This window comes from Motacilla alba, chromosome 1, assembly GCF_015832195.1.
Source record: "Motacilla alba alba isolate MOTALB_02 chromosome 1, Motacilla_alba_V1.0_pri, whole genome shotgun sequence".
Taxonomy (NCBI): Eukaryota; Metazoa; Chordata; class Aves; order Passeriformes; family Motacillidae; genus Motacilla; species Motacilla alba.
In genome coordinates, this window is record NC_052016.1 from 64,399,667 (window position 1) to 64,416,231 (window position 16,565).

Genomic DNA, 16,565 nt, shown 5'->3' on the forward strand with positions numbered 1-16,565 from the left:
AAATACATTCTTGCATATAACAAAGCAATTTTCAGGTGATTTCTTTTTTAAAAGTCAGGTCACATTTTATGGTTCTTGAAGCTCTGCTGAACTCCTAGCAATGGAGAAAGTTAAATGAGAGAATATTTAGAAGTTCTTATTCTTTTGAAAGAGTTCATAGACCTAGGCAATTTTTTTGAGATTCAGTTCAGTTTGAAGGAGTGGAAGGTTTCTTGAATACTGGATGTAACAACTGGACTTACCTTGATCTGTGTGAGAAACTTTGAAGAGATTTAAAAATGGGGAGAGGTTAAATGCTTATGCATGAAATTCACAAAAATGGATTTTTGCACTAAGTTGCTTATTCTGTAAGAATTTGAATGCAGCATGTCTTCATAGTGTGCTTCACCTGTAGGTCCCAAGATATTTAGCAAAAGCTGCAGAAGAACTCGTCTCCAATTTATGCATGGGGTCAGGTACATGCCTGGATCACCTAATGTCCTACTGCTAGAGCTCTTGGATGTTCAGACCTGTGTCCAGGCCTGTCAGAGGATCCCATGGGATGTCTAATCATCCTTTCAGAGGGTGTGCAAAAGATCAGTGTTTCTGATGTTTATGTTTTCCTAATATTTCTCATATCTATTGGCGTGCCCTTACTGCTCCCTTTTGTGATACATTTCTTGACTCTCATCTTTTCTGCTTTGTTTTCTACTTTGTTTTCTTATTTTGATTTCCTGTGTTTTCTCCTCTTCTTAATTCATTTGCAGTCTCTGGAGATTAGCTGTAGTGAGACCTTACAGAAGGAGGAGTTTCAGGGAAAAAAATCATAGCGGAATCAGCTTCCCTTTTACTGCTTCTCTAGAGAGCCTACTGTAAAAGGCAACTTGCTGTCATTCCTGTAAATTTTCTTTTGCAGCCAGCTCTGCTGGGTGTCCCCTTTGTGCCCTGTGAACATCTGTGTTGCAGCTTACGTCTGAACCCAACTGGAGAACAAATGTGTGAACCTGCTTCTTATTTTGAGCAGGAAGCTGCTGCTATTAGTAAGGCACGTGGCCCTGCTTCACCTGTGACTTCTTAATCCCCAGCTGGGAGTGAACCAGCAGTCTGGATTCTCCCCTCCTGCCAGCCATGCCCTTGTCCCTGGGGTAGCAAGTTTACCTGCTTTCCTCCAGACACTGTCCAGTGCCTGTCGTTTTGCAGCATTCGTTTTTTCCCCTAATTTTCCCCAAGGTGTCATGCAGGAAGGAAGAAAGGAGTGAGCACTGCAGGACTTTGTGACATAGCTTCCTTTCTGCTGCTCCTGAAAACTTCTCCCTGCATGCACACAGTCATGCAGGCACCACCCTTCTGCATAAGCAAGAAATCCTTAATCCTTGAACTATTCAGGCTCCAGGGATGCTGGAGCAGAAGAGAAAGCTTCATTTGCTAGGCTGTGTATAGGGGTTCCAGGAAAAGTCAACAATGTTTCTGTGCCAGTTTTGGACATAGCACAAGACAGCTCACTGAGCATAAATTAGGGACTTAACTTCAAACAGACTCGCTTTAGCCAATTTTTTACTTTAAAAGAAAAAAAAAAAAAACCAAAGTAGGGGGGAGAAGAAAAGGAAGCAGCAGTGCTGCCCAGTTTGCAAAAGTGCTATCCCACTTGGGTGTGCTCAGGAGTACTTGAAGTGTATAGGTGGTGAACTGCAGTCTCTGTGGCATATGCGTGTCTCCAAGAGAAAAAGGAAATCTGTTGTGTTGGATTGGCTTCAGCTTATGCTCGAAGGGCTGTTGTGACAAGCCTGGAAGGTGCAGGAACTTCTGTGAAAGATCAGGTGTGATAGCAGAGAGCGACTAACACTTGGGGGGAGGAAGCTGGAGTATTTGAAGTCACGCTAAGTCGGCAGCCATCAGCAGGCAAGGGAACACAGCTGATTTAGCAAGAGCATGCACCAGTTCAACAGCTTCCCTCAGATATTTGGGTTGGAGCAACTCAAAATTAGCAAATTCCTGGCTGATGTTGCTGAAAAGGCTACTGGACAACTTTGTTTTCTGTGTCATTAAAGGAGCTCCCTTGTGGTAGAAGGGTATGTGAGTTTCAGAGCTTTTCAAGCCAGGTTAGAAAAAGTTGGCCCCTTTCTTTCCAAAACTATCCATCAAGGCAGTCCCAATGCACCCAAGACATCTCTGGGTGTGTGAATCCTGTGCAGGCAATGGTGTCTCTTGTTCATTTTGTGAATGCATTTGTTATGGAGGGAAGGGCTGGTCTGGCTGATTTTATGGCTGTAAGTGCTGAACAGCAAAAATTTTTAAACAAAAAAATCTGGTCCTCTTTAAACATTGGCGGACAGATATCTGTCTTCCATCTGTGGCAGCCTGTGCCAAACAGCAGAAGAACTGCAAAGTTTGTGTTCTGAAACCTCAGAGGAATAACTGGCACGCTCCAACTTTTCTTTTTCTTTTTTTTTTTTTTTTTTTTTTTTTTTTAGAATAAAGGTCACACAAATCTGAAACATTAAACACAGGAAGTAATGTTAAATGTGACAAGCAGGCAGAAAGTGGTAAGTCCAACTGGAAGGGGTGTGCATGGAACAAAGCCCTGGCACAGGGCATGGAGCCCCTCAGCACTGCTGCATGGGCATTGCTTTCAAGTGACAGCAGGCACTCATTGTGGAGGCAGTCCTTTGGCTGTCCCCTCCTGTAGGGGCCAGGGAGGTGGCTGGTTGTCTTGAAGGCCTGTATGGCTCACAAGACCCCTCCAGAGATGCAGAGTCACTTTAACACCATGTTGAGATGTGACACCTGGAAGGGGAATACTGAATACATTCTCTATACCAACTAAGCAAATTAGTTTTCTTTAAAGAAAAAGAAGGCATTCTGATCAAACAAAGAACTTTCAGATACCAAGAGTCAGGAAATAGTCTGAATTCTGCACTGAGCTTTCTTAAAAAGACAAATATTATACCTCTTTGGAAACACTTTCAAACTGACTTTTTGCTTAGTAGTGTTACCAGGAAAAAGTAATGCATGGGTATTTTATTCTGTAACCAGTAGTGAAGTAGTACTTCTGCCTTATCTGACAATGATTTGATAGAAAAGTTTCTCTGGGCACACTGCTGGCTTATGTTCAGCTGGCTGTCAACCAGCACCCCCAGGTCCTTTTACACCAGGCAGCTTTCCAAACCATTTTTCCCAAAGCCTGTAGCGTGGGGCTGTTGTGACACAAGAGCAGGACCCAGGACTTGGCCTTATTGAACCTCATACAATTGTTCTTGGCCCATCAATACAGCCTGTCCTGATCCCTCTGCAGAGCCTTCCTGCCCTCCAGCAGATCACCATTCCCACCCAACTTAGTGTTCTCTGCAAGCAGACTGAGGGTGCACTTGATCCCCTTATCCAGACCATTGATAATGATATTAAGCAGAACTGTTTAATCAATTAGACTAAGATATTTGTTTCTTGTTCTTTCTTGAGACTGCATCCAAAAAGGACTGTTTTCAGTGAGCTTGATTTGGTCTCATGGAGCAGCTGGGAAATAAAGCAGGACTGTGCATCAGCCGTTATGACCTGGGCAGTAGCAATTTGCTTTGGTTAGAGAAAGTGTCAGCTTTTAGCAGTTCCCTGTTAATTTTTAATTTGCTTCCCCATCTAGGTGCGCTGTATTTTTAGTAATATGCACCTCTGCTGTGTTCCTTTTATCAATCAAAGTTATTTTGCTTTTGTGACTTGGCATGGTGTTGCATCTATTTGTCTCTTTTGGCAGAGCTAGGAACATGTGTGTTTACAATAGGTGATTACAAGGACACCACTTTGGTACCTGGGAGCAACTTCTCCCAATTCACTGGAACGGTTGTGGCTGAGTCCTGCTGCTAAACATGCTGTATGCTACCCAGTAACACATGGTGTTAATAATTGAGGATGTCAATAATGGGTGACACAATTGTCAGACTTGAAAATAAAGCACTAATAAGGAGCTTTGAAATTGTCTTGTCTAAAATTGGCTGTTGTTTGTAACACCATTAATTCTGAACACGAGTTTAATTCCAAGTGCAAGAAAATGAAGGAAAATGAAGGAACTTCTTCTGCTTAAATGGATTAATGAGATTGAGTATGGAAGAAAGCAACAGTCCTCTTTGTGAGTGTGTTTTGTCGATGTTACATTGCTCACCTAGCTGTCTGTCACCTGCATGGATCATTTCAGTAGACCTCCCAAACCACCCCTGCAGAGTCACTGCCTGTCACTACATCCTGTGCATGCATGGGGCATAGATGGTAAATGTCCAAGTGGGATTTTTAGCTTGAACACTCAAGTAACCAATGCCAACAATGAAGGAAATGGATACAAGCTGCTGTTGGTTCTGTTTTTGCTTGAGGAAAATATTTCCAAATTGGAGAGGCAGGTGCACACTCGTGTGGTGCTTTTTGTGTAGATACTAATGATGCCTCCCATGCATCCCAACGTGTATCCCTATTCACTGTGCAAGGGCTGGATCTGGAATCCTACCCACACAGAGAGTGTGTGGTAGCCAAATGCAGCTACACATGAACAAAGTATCCTTATTTTGTCAAGATCAAATATCCAGCTTAGAGTATCATAAATTGATCCCTGGAGGAGAGACCTAGAATATAAACTGTAGTACTTTGAATATATGTGTGTTACAATCACCCTGAACACTGTGCAGCAATTTGTATTGTATTACAGCTGACAAAGTATTTTACCTCCTAATAACTAACTAGTGTAAATAATGTTGATATTTTCCCCATATTTATAATTACATTAATTGCTTTGTATATTAATAGCAGTTAAGTGTCAGAGCCCAAGCTGTAGCTGCCAGTAATCCACAAGCAACTTGTTTGCATATTCAAACTACAAAACTGATGAGTAATTGCCCTTTTTGCTAGTGCATATCACAGCTCAAATTTTACACAGTTACCTAAATTTTGTCATGTTCAATATCAAATCTAGTGCTAATAGAATGTCTTCCAGAAATGAAGAGAAACCCTCTAACAGATCAGAAGACATCCAATGAAAAGTAAAAGAATAATTTATTTTAGCTAGGAATTGTTACTTACTTCCAAATGAAGCTAAGTTTTGAAGAAAGATATTTCCTGCTGTTGAAAGTAGCATTTTTCAGAGCCAAAGCTGGAACATCCATATGCAGTGCAATGTTTTTGTTTTGTAACATGAGATAATTGGGCTAACGGAGTGTCACAAAGAAGCATTTGAGGATTGACTATATTTTTCAAACTGAAGCTATTTTTTGGGAAAGTTTCCAGAGAAATAATTGTTCTGCTTTGCTATCTTGTGGACTTAAGCATTTTTATTCTTAGAGACAGAGCAAGTAGAGATTTCAGCTAAATCTTGCTAAAGCTTCAGTTGAAGAAAGTTACTTCTTCAGCTTCTAAAAAGTTTTTTTTTTTTTTAGTTGTTTGTTTGCTTGTTTGTTTTTTCAACTTCTGTTTTCTTTGCAGTTATGGTGCTTTATTTGTGTTGAAATCCTTGTTGGAGGCCAGTATTTAACACAGTTGATGATTTTGAAATTTTGCAAACCATTAGCATTTGTGAGGGCAACAGAGTTGAAGAGTCAGTTCCAACTTAATATTGCAGATGTACACTGAATTATCTAGGGAAGAGCAAAGGTTGATTAAATTCACAAAATAAGGTGATTCACAGTTTTCTAAATATGTCACTCAGCCTAAAATTAACTCAATTATTTACCAGTCACACACATGCTAATGAATCCTGACAATCTCAATTGACCTGCTCCAATGAACTTTGCTGTCACCTAATATTTCCTCTGTATTTTCACTGAAAAGAGTGATTGTAGCATTTATCCCATGCAAAGCAAAAAAAAATGCTTGAGGATTATATTATTTTTTAAATACTTGCAATTCTGGGGCACTAGTAAATTAATTACATTTAATTAGAGGCACTTCTTTTTTGTGGAAGTGTTTCCTAAAGTTCAATCCCGCAGAGATTTTACATGTGATAGTGATGAAAGTGGCTGCTTCTGAGGCAGCATCAATGATACAATTTGAGAAATAAAGTTGAGCTTATATTTTCTTACAAAATGTGACAAAATTATAGATCTTTAAGACTAATATGGTAAATAAGATTTATTGTTATTGCTAAAATTAGAATCACCTTGGAATGTCATTTTTAGCTGTGTTACCAGTAGCTATAAGGAATTTTTAAGTTAGCCAAAATAATACATGAGTTTATCAACTTTCCTACTAAATACAGACATATACAATTTAAATAAAAATGTGGTTATTCTGGATTTGTACTTGAGTTATGGGTAAATCTCCAAAAGGCTGCCCTGCATTATGAAATGGTATCTCTCTTTCCCTTTCCAAGGTTTTTGCCTCAAAGCTTTACAGAATCCTGGATGAAAATCAACATTGATCCATAAAATAGACATCACTGTAGCATCCACATGGGTAGGGCACAGCAGCTGAAAAGATTTCTGGCCTGAGGTTATTTCTGTCAGGAAAATGGAGATAGATAAAGATATAGATATATAATATTTAAAGCTGCTGGGCAATGGTAGGCTATTTGCAGACAGCTGCATGTTCAGCCTCTTTTGCTAGAATGGTTAAGTGGCTAATTAAGTGGACAAGTCAGGTCTCAGCATACCCTCGGGGAGAAGACTGCTGTGCCTCAGCCTCCTGTGAAAGTTTTGGGAGAGATGGGTTTGAAGCTGCAGCAATCTCATGGTGAGTTGTGGTGCTGGCTGTGAGGTGGGGCTGCTAGAACCCATTTTACAGGATTTTGCTCAGTGGCTGCCAACCACGGAGAAACATAAAAAGTTAAAGTTAAAAAAACGCTGAAAATTTCTGAAAACTGAAACTAAAGCATCATATTTAATTGAATTTTTTCTGGGTAATTACAAATTGTTAATGAATTTGTTTAAAAAGCTGTTTGCTTGATATTTTTGGGGTTTTTAAAAATATTTTCCATGATTTTCATACTTGATTCATTCAGTGACATCAGCTATGGTGACCAAACAGTTGTTTCCGTGGTGACAAATTGCAGTGTTACAAGCATGCTTGTATGAATCAGGTAAGAAAAACAGATCAACTATAAATGGAGAAAATTTGCTTGCAAAAATAAACCAGAAATATTTGGTGAAAGTTTTCTGGAGAATGGCTTGGAAATTAAAAAATGATATTAACATAGGTAAGTCTTCAGCTCATCCAAAAATTCCAGCATGGCTGGTTTTATAGTGAAGCACAAAGGGATCTGTCCACATCTGGTGACAGCAGCCACATGGAGAATGCTTTAAGTAGATAAGTAACTTCATAAGAAGTGTGAATTAATTTAGCTGCAATAAAAAAAATATATGGCTTCTTGCTCATCCTCTAAAGTATGACAGCCAGCATCACAGCTCATTGTGATTAAGGTCTATCTTGCTAATAAATTGCATCTTAAAAGGCTCTTGAATGCTTCTGTTATGTCACAGATGCAGTTCTGATTCCACAGGGGTGTAAGCCAGGAGCTCGACCACTGAAAGTGATGGAGCTGCATCAGGCTTCTGTAAATACAGGGAAAGGTGACTTGCAGTCTCTATATGTAAAAGGGAATCCATGTCCAAATTTAGGACACCCCACATTATGTGTTATATGGTATACTGTATTGTCATGGATTAAAATATATTTTGGGGTACGTGGTAGTAATGCCAAAAAGGCCCTGGATATAACCAGTGACAATATGAATTAATTCCATTCCTGTCATGACAAGTCTCAGTGGGAATATTGTGCCTTGGATGGGCTCAGACGTTATTTCCAATAAGTATGGAAATAATGGCTCACAGTGCTGCAAAGTGCTAGGAAATCTCCAGGGAAATCTCATCAGATTATGTGATAGGTTTGAAATTAATTTGTGTCCCAACTGTATTTATACAATGTACAGTTGTCTCTCTGATGACTTGTAAGGAAAGGTAAATGCGACCATCCTAAATCAGTGCGGGGACTTGCTGCAATATGCTCTCTTGGTAGAGTATAGGTATTTTTCTGAGTTATACAGAAAGTCCAGACAACTTAGAAAAGGTTATATTACTTTCTTACACTGCAGACTTATTGCTGTCTTGTTTATCACCTCATTGTGCCACATTATCATCTTTCTTGTTTTTCTCCTTGCCTCCAGTTCAGTAGACATGAATTTTCACATTGTCTTTTCGAAAATCTGAAAGGGAAAAAACTGTTGAGAAATTTTTGCTTCTGGTGAGGGTATGACCCAGCTATAGATTCATCCATTGATATATACATACACCTGTCATTCCTAGATTGATCTTTGGTGAAGGCTTCTTTATGGCACTGTTCTGGCCTCTTCGCAGGCTGGTTTGGGATTGTGCCAGGCTTTGCCAGGTCAGGTGTGCAGAACTGTGTCATGCTAGGCCAAGGGAGCAAGGGATTATCATCCATGGAAGAATGTACATAGCTTCACCATATTTATAAGTAGTGATTGTCTCAAGAAGCATATGACAAATTTGCAAGCCCATCAGTTGAGTTTCGTGAATTGAGCCTCATCTGGGAGCCATAAGCTAAAAGCTAAATAAGAATCCTTGTAAGATTTGAAGTGTGCAGAAAATATGTTCTCTAGTTAAGAAGTCTTTTAAGAAGTAGGAGAGGAATGGCCTTCTTCAGAGATCTGCTTCTACCCTCAAGTTTGAATGCCGGGGCTGAGTGTTTTTGGAGACCCAGTGCAAAAGGGAAGTTAGCACCACGTGCAATGTGCAAGGGCTGCGAGCCTGGACTAGACCTTTACTTTTTTTAAAACTCTGTGGCTTTTGACATTGCTTTTGAGAACATGGAAATAAAATGGACAAAATACTGCAGCTTCTCTCTCCTCTCACTGATTTCACTTTGTATCTGGCTTCCACATTTAGCTTCAAGTCTTTCCCTCCTTCCTTCCCATTGTAACAAGGTATTTTCTTCTCCAAGAGGTATTTTCTTTGTTCCTTTGTAGAGCCTTTGGTTTCCTCAAAGATTCAGTGACACAGAGAAGAACCTCTAGGATCCTTTCTGTTGACTTTTCTTCCTTGCCTTTTCTTCTTTTCTTCTTTGACTGTCTACAGTCTTCTAGTTCTTTTTTCCTGATTTTGTGCTTGCATTCACTCTTAAGAGAACTCGATTCTTCTCTTCTTTCCAATAGCCATCAACTGTGACAGGCAAAGGTTGATCAGGCAACCTACTTTCTGTCTCTGCAGATTGGTTACAGTGATGGAAACGTTTGGTACAATGGTTTTGGTTTGCTATAAACTCTAATTCTACTTAAATCTTCTTTTCCCCCTCCATTTTGATATGATCAGTGCATCAGCAGTCACATCTGGCAGTAGAGTCTCAATGCAATAGATACCTGGCTGCCTTTCATTAATCATATAGAAGAGAAGATAATAGAAAATCAAAATAATAATTAATTTCCTCTACTATTAATTCTTTCAGATTCCAGTTGTCTTTATCACTTAAAAATGACATCTGACTACATAATAGAATCTCCTCCATTTTACCTGATAGGTACAAATGCAACCTCCTTTATTTCTACTTCTTATTATTCACAGTAGCTATATTTTCTATGTAATTAGGAATTGTATATTTCCCTTATAAGCATTTGGGGAGGAGAAGGGACTGTATAGCTCTTTGCTCTTCTTTAATTTGCTGAGCTGAAGTAGTTGTGATGGGACATGCACCATCCAAAGAGCCATTCACTAAATCCCGATTGATCAGTCACTGAGATGACCAAAAGTGAAACAGATTGCTGATACGCCTGCTGCTGACAGCACAAACACAAGATAGTGATGTGCAGCAAGAGGGTCTGTGGAATCATTATGACTGGTACTGATGTATGAGATGGAAAGAAATCAGAGTGTTTCAATGTTGGGTTTGTAAGTGGCAGTCTAGAGAAAAACAGTGGTTTTCAATTGAATAGTTTGGGCCTTTTTAAACTTTATATGCCAAGAAATTAATAATTTGAGTATCTTTCTTAGTGCTTTCTGAAGCATTGAAAATACAAACCTGAACAGTGTATGGTGCTTTAAAATTGTGTTTAGCATAGAGGTATTTATCTATTTGTCATGCAGAAGGAAAATTAATAATCTTCTTTGTACACCAAAACTTTTATACTGAATGTTTTCTGAAATTTCATTATGTAGAAGCCCTATGGAAGCTGTGCTGTCCAAAACATTTTTCTTTTAATGTACTGTAATGTGTGCTTGTTCAAACAAAGAAATGCTTATCTATTGAAAAGATAGCAGTGATAAATTACTTCAGCTTTCATGCTTACCTACTATTTTCCATTTGGCATTAAATTCCTGGTTGAATCCCAGAGGCAGATACATCTGAATTCAAAAAGTTACTTTGATGCCTTTTTTTTTTAGCCAGCCCCTGTGCCCTGATGATAAAAAAAAGGAAATTTAGTAATCTAAATATCATCCTTCTTGTATAGTTTAAATCCCACTAGATATGAAAATGATTGCAATTTTTTCAATTTCCTCTGAACTATGTTAATTTTCAGAGGCTGTGCAGGACCCCTACCTTTACTGTCACAGCAACACACTTTAGATATCAACAGTTTAAATATCAATTTAATCCAAATAGCATGCAAATTGAGCTTCCTATACTTACCCTATCTCATTATGGATAATGCTGCATATGCTCTGTTAATCCTTTTGAAAAATTATTGACTCCTGAATAACTTTCTTTTACTACTATAAATCATATCTTCATGGTATTTTTTTTCCTGTCATTGACTTTTAAGTTCAAGGGTCTGTTTTATTTTCATCAGAAAACAAATTTCTCTCTATGCTTAACATTCTGGGCTCGTGTTTTCCATTTTAATGGAAGTTCATCACTCTCCTCTGCCTTCTCCTCACTGAATAAGTGATACTTATGCAATGCACAAGTGGAGCATACAAAAACAGAAGAGTAACAAAACAGTTCAAGAAGCTAAAAGGTAACATGACGTAAGTTAGCTGTATTAGCATATCTGAATGTGTGAGAAAAAGTAATTGTGAACTCTTGCCTTGTTTGCCAATCTTTACCATGCCTCAGATGATAGAATAATTGTTATTTCCAAAATACCAACATTGGCTTTTAAGCAGAAGATGCTGTCTGTCCTAGCTGAGTCTTTAGATGTTTATCTTAATCTGCATTTTCGCTGATCCATATTGCTTGCCCTGTGAAGGAGCGTAGGCATCTGCTTGTGAAAGAGGTGAAGTTTCTCGCACTGCTTAAGGAAGAGAGTTTCTTGCCCTGGGATGAACAAACATGCACCTGACCAAACTCTTAACATCAATGTGACAGTTTCTATCTGATGATACATGTACTAAAATAGAATAGTTTGGTGGGAAGGCTACAAAAGTTGAACTGAAAAGTTGGTACTGTAATCAAGATATAGAACATCTCCTTTTGTAAGGCAAAATTCTGCTAGGCTTATTAGAATTATTATTAACATCACTACTATTATTATTTTTGGACTCCAGCTGGGTCCTCTGCATTTCTAAAAGGATTATTTTTAGTATAAAATCCTACTAGGAAAGGTGCACTTTTAAATAAGAAAGTCAAGGACGTTTAGTGTCTTGCAGAGTTGGCTCTACAGCAAAGGCAATATTACTGTTACTTTGGGGCCTTCAAAATTCAAGCCCTTCACATGTGGAAGTGCTGCCTGAAAAAAATATTTTGAAAATGCTGCTTCACATTAAAAGTAGCTGGAAAAAATTGTCCCCAGGATAGTATTATCTGTATGTAGGCAGTAGTTTAACGAGGAGCTCTTCCAGACATATTCCTGCTCTTTTGAAACAAAATTTGTTTTCTGGAGTACATTAGCCTGCAGAGGAGAAGAAACAGGGAAGCTATTAATATGTTTTCCCATTTAACCACAAATGCTCCTAACTCTCACTGAGAATATAGATAGTTCTCTTTTGGCAAGCAAATGCCTGTTAAGGGCACTTTGCTGGATGCATTTGTGCTATTCTGTAATCTTGGTAGTCTGCACAAATGGGCACAATCCCCAGAAAAGTGACAGCAGATGTAGATTAATTAAATACAAGACCCACTCTGGCTTTTTTGGTAGAAGGGGAGAGCGTGCAGCTCACCTCCTGCTAATGGCATGGTTGACTTTGTAAAATATTCCAGCGCTGCAGTCCTTCGCTTTGGTGAGGGCAGGAATTTGGTGGTGGGAGTTATAATTAGTGGGATTTGGCCAGGGAATAACCTCTAAGTTAACAGAGCCAGAGTGCTGCAATTATTTCTTTCCAAAAGAAATATACATGTTTGTATATATGTATTTGTTTTTGTTGGTAGTATTTAGACTGGGTAATTTGAAATGTGAGCCAAGCAGGTAAGATGTATTTTGTGGAGTCTGAGATCATCCTTCTTGTGGAAAGTCTTTCTGAAATTATTGCATGGTGAGTAGAATTCAATCCATGCTATAGATAAAAGAGGCTGCTGTTTAAAAATAATTTGATGAAGCACAGACACCGTCGCATGTGCATGGTATGGTAGATTGCTTTATACTCGGAAAGTAATCCAAACCTGTTAAAGACAAGTAAATAGCCTCAATTTTTTTCCTCTTCCCCTCTCTCTCTTTTTCTTTCCTCTGTATTGCCTGTATTGTAAAAATGCAAAAGTCTTTGGTGTCCCTTCATGCATAGCACTACTCAATGTGAAAGTTTCGTGATGATGAAATCATCAGGAGAAAGCAAGAAACCAATTTAGCTATATTGTTATTACCATATTTATTACCATATTGTTATTACCATATTTAAAAAGTTAACCTTTGGAGACCAGAGTTTTGGTGGACTGATGTATCACAGTAGTGAAGCAAGTGCTTCTTTGAGATAGTCAGAGGGAAAAAAAAATATCCTGCCATCAGGCTCTTGCCCTCCTCCACCCCGATCCCTAACAGCAGCACAATGTTTACTGTTGTTAGTGGCCACCTGCTTCCCTTCAAATCCTCCTCATGCAAAACCCAGTCGTTTCAGAACAGTCATTATAGGTTTGGAAACAGCAAAGCAACTCTGCAAACCCCACTGATTGTGTTGTATAGCAGCTCCACTGTATGCCATTTCTGCTGCTTGGAAGGCTGGTAGCTGCTTGGCAAGCTAAAGAAGAAGCTTCTTCCCAATAACAGTGTTTTTTCTTTTATCCCGGAGTGTGGTATTATTTTTCTAGTGGTGTGATTAGGAAAGAAAATATATACAAAGCTTAAGAAATATTCCAATGTATTTATAATACAGTATTATGATGGGAATTAAATAAAGTCACTCAAGTGCTTGTGTTCATTCAAGTACTTTGGGGGCTTTTAAAAAGAAATAATTGTTGCATAGAAAGTCTTGCCTGAGCAGCAATTATTTGATTAAAAAAATACTGGCCCAGGTCTTGTGCTTGGCTTTCTATGTGCTTAACCATGCAATCATTTTTTATTGCCATTGTTGAACCTAGATGGATTTAAATAGGGCTTCTCCCACGTTGGTTCTTTAATGATACTTTTAAGGAAGAGAGCACAAGTAAATTGAAATTAAACCCCGAACCCACATCTCAAGGAAGAGGGTGGGACGGGGTGTGAAAGGAACCGTGGAGCTGTCGGAAACGGCAGGAGCAGCATTACGCAGTGAGGAGACCAGAGAGCTGGAGTCTTTCTGAGGATGGAAAAACAACATTCTTCCTGCTGAGAGTCCTTTGCTTTGACTGGATGCAGATGACATTCTCTCTGAACCTACTGCTGCCTACAACAATACTTCCAAATGCAACTGGCACCCGTTCCCGCTGCCTACGAGCAGTTATAGAAAGCGAGCTGGGTTTCTAGGTTTTCTTAGACCCACCCTACCTAAGAAAAAACAATTTCTTAACTGTACATAAGGAGAATAAAAACAAGATAAATGGAAAAGTCATGCTAAAATCTTTGTAAAACTCGGAGAAACTTGTATTCTGTCAGTTGAAGTCTGAAGTGCTGAAAAGGAATGACATCTTGCATTGTGGCAGATCTCAACAAGGATTGAGAAACGGTGAGCCTCTAACACTCTAGGCAAAGCTTCATGCTCCTAGAAACATTCTTGTTTTGCAAAGTGAATAGCAGCTGATTGTTAAAGCGTGGTTGCTGCTGATGGCAGGAACAATGGCTAAAACTCTAAAATGAAATATAATAGAAAGTAAGTTTTAGGAGGAATTCTGTCTGCAAAAGCCTTGTGCTATATTCCTCTTGCTAAGAAAGGAACAAGGACTTAACAGATAAAGAAATAGCAACAAACAACCACAGCTTTTGCAGAGGTGATGGAAGTATGCTCAGAGCAATGATGCAAGCCCTCAATGATGACGGGTGTGTTGCCCATATCTTTGCCTTCCAAAGAAGTGCAGAAATACTCAGTGCATCCTTAATAGTCTGGACGGACTTGGCAAGAATTGTCACTGAGTATTTATTTGAAATGTAGTTGCAGGGAAGTGTGAAGCAGATATTCATTTAATCTCAAGACTACAGAAAGATGTGAAAAAAACCACCCCAAACAACTCAGAGGTGCAATTATTTACCTCGAGGCATGTGATTTTTACAGGTTAGAAGAAAATAGATCTGTTTCTTGTCTGCTGCTGTTGGAAATTTGCAGGGTTTATATAGAAAGTATTCTGGTTTTCATTAAATAAATATCTTTAAACAACTTATAGCACAATTCTGAAGGATTACCACAGTAGTCTATTTGTGTTGACATTAAGTGATAGTGTCTGAGAAGCTGCCATCGTAACTGTCTGTTATTAGTGTTCTGTCATGTGTTTGTATCAGGTCGCTCCTGTACTTGGCATGTCCTGAAATGGTTGCAAGATTCTTGGTCTGAAAGGAAAATATGTGAAATTACTGGGCTTTTTTCAGTAGTGGCTGGGGGAAAGAAATCATTGTTTTAAGTTCCTTTCTTGTGTTCAGGAAGAAATGTATTGAAAAGACAAAAAGAAACTCAGTTCTCCTGGAGCATGTCAGAAGATACCAGAGAAGGCCATGTTATTCTTTTAGTTTCACATCCAGTTTTCAAAACAGCTGGATAAATTCAGAAGTAAGAGATTTTTTTTTTTTTTTGTTACAATAAACATATAGTTCAAAAAAAAACCCTGAAGTAAAAATTTATTGGATTAGGCCTGCCCATCATCAATAGATGGTTCTATGAACAGGAAAAGATATTAAAGAAAAAAAATAGTACAAGTACTATAACTTATATTGAAATTTCACCACCACCGGTCTGCATAAAATCAATATGTTTAAGCCATTCAGCTTCAGCTGTTAAGGATTTTAATGAGTCCATTCACTTTGTAGATATTCTGAGTTAGTACAAACTATTTTCTTTACATTCCTTTCATGAGCCCAAGAGATTCGACATCCCTGGAGAAGATGTTGAACAAAGACAGGGTTTCTAGCAGAGAGTTATCTGCCCATTTGCTTGGGACATCAGGCAATAAGGTCCTGATGGTTGTTATTAGATTACCCCTATTCAGAGTATTAAACAAGGTTAAAACTCGAGTTATTTATTCATCTAGACACTGTGACTCAGTGGGAAATGGGTATGGTTATTCTGGGATAGGATTTGACCTAAATTTGTTTCTTGGTTAGATTTGCATATTGACCTCTTATTTTTGAGATTTCTGAAATCTCTCTTCTATGGTCTGAAAAAATTGCTGACTTGATTAGTGCTAGTAATTTAAATTGCAATATCTGCCATTTCTTTGCTGATCTGTTTTGTCTGTATTGGCAGCAGTCAATACTAGTGTCTCAGTAATTTCAGACTGTGTCTGGGAGAACATTTTATCTGAAAGGAGAAGAGCAAGACTTTGGAGTGGCGGGAAGTGGCTGGAACTGGACTTGAGGCTTGTCAATAGAGTGAGGGAGGGAATGAGCTTGAATGATGTTCAGATGCAGCTGTTGTTTCATCTTCATCATCATTATGCTGTGCATGAAGAGTAGAAGAAGAGGTGGAGACAGAGGTCACTCAAAGGGAAAAAGAAACCAATGGAAGAAGTAGAAAAGCATAGCACGGAGCAAGTTTGGGAGAATAAGTGGAACAGGTGTGCTAAGAGCAGGATAAAAACACCAGAGGAAATGTGGTAAAGCCCCTTACAAGCACTCTGAATCTCTGCTCAGCACTTCAAGGCAGCTTTCTTCATGCTAGCAATTACATCTAGCTGGTTTGAGGAGCTCCAGGTAGCAATGAAGATGCAATGGCAAAGACTTTAGTTTGGCTGTTCAGAGATCCCAGGAAAATATTTTGGATGTTGTCATGCTGATATTTGTGTTACTTTGTTGTTACAACCCATACCAATCAGGAAAAACAGACTAAGGCAGTGCAGTAATGTCTCAGTGCTGCAAATGCACCTTTGTTCTCTCCTCCTTTCCACCGTTTGCTCCCCATTGCCCAAAGGCTTTTTATCCTCTGCTTCTTCTACCAGATAAAGGTCCTTGATGAAATATGTAGCAAGGCAGACTTGCTGAAGCAGATTCTTGATCTGACATCAATCCAGCTTCAAATTTGCATATGAAAATGTAATAGGGTAATTTATCACCTTTATTCAGGTAAAGAGATAAAATTGCAGGAAGTTAACAACCTTCATTTGTATGTTGAAAGTTAGAGGGA

At 38.8% G+C, this 16,565-nt stretch overlaps 1 protein-coding gene across 6 annotated transcripts in view; it reads left to right on the forward strand.

Annotated features, from left to right (window-relative positions):
* ENOX1 (ecto-NOX disulfide-thiol exchanger 1) overlaps positions 1–16,565 on the forward strand; it is a 353,080-nt gene that overhangs the window by 72,882 nt on the left and 263,633 nt on the right. The gene's annotated exons all lie outside the window — the stretch shown is intronic.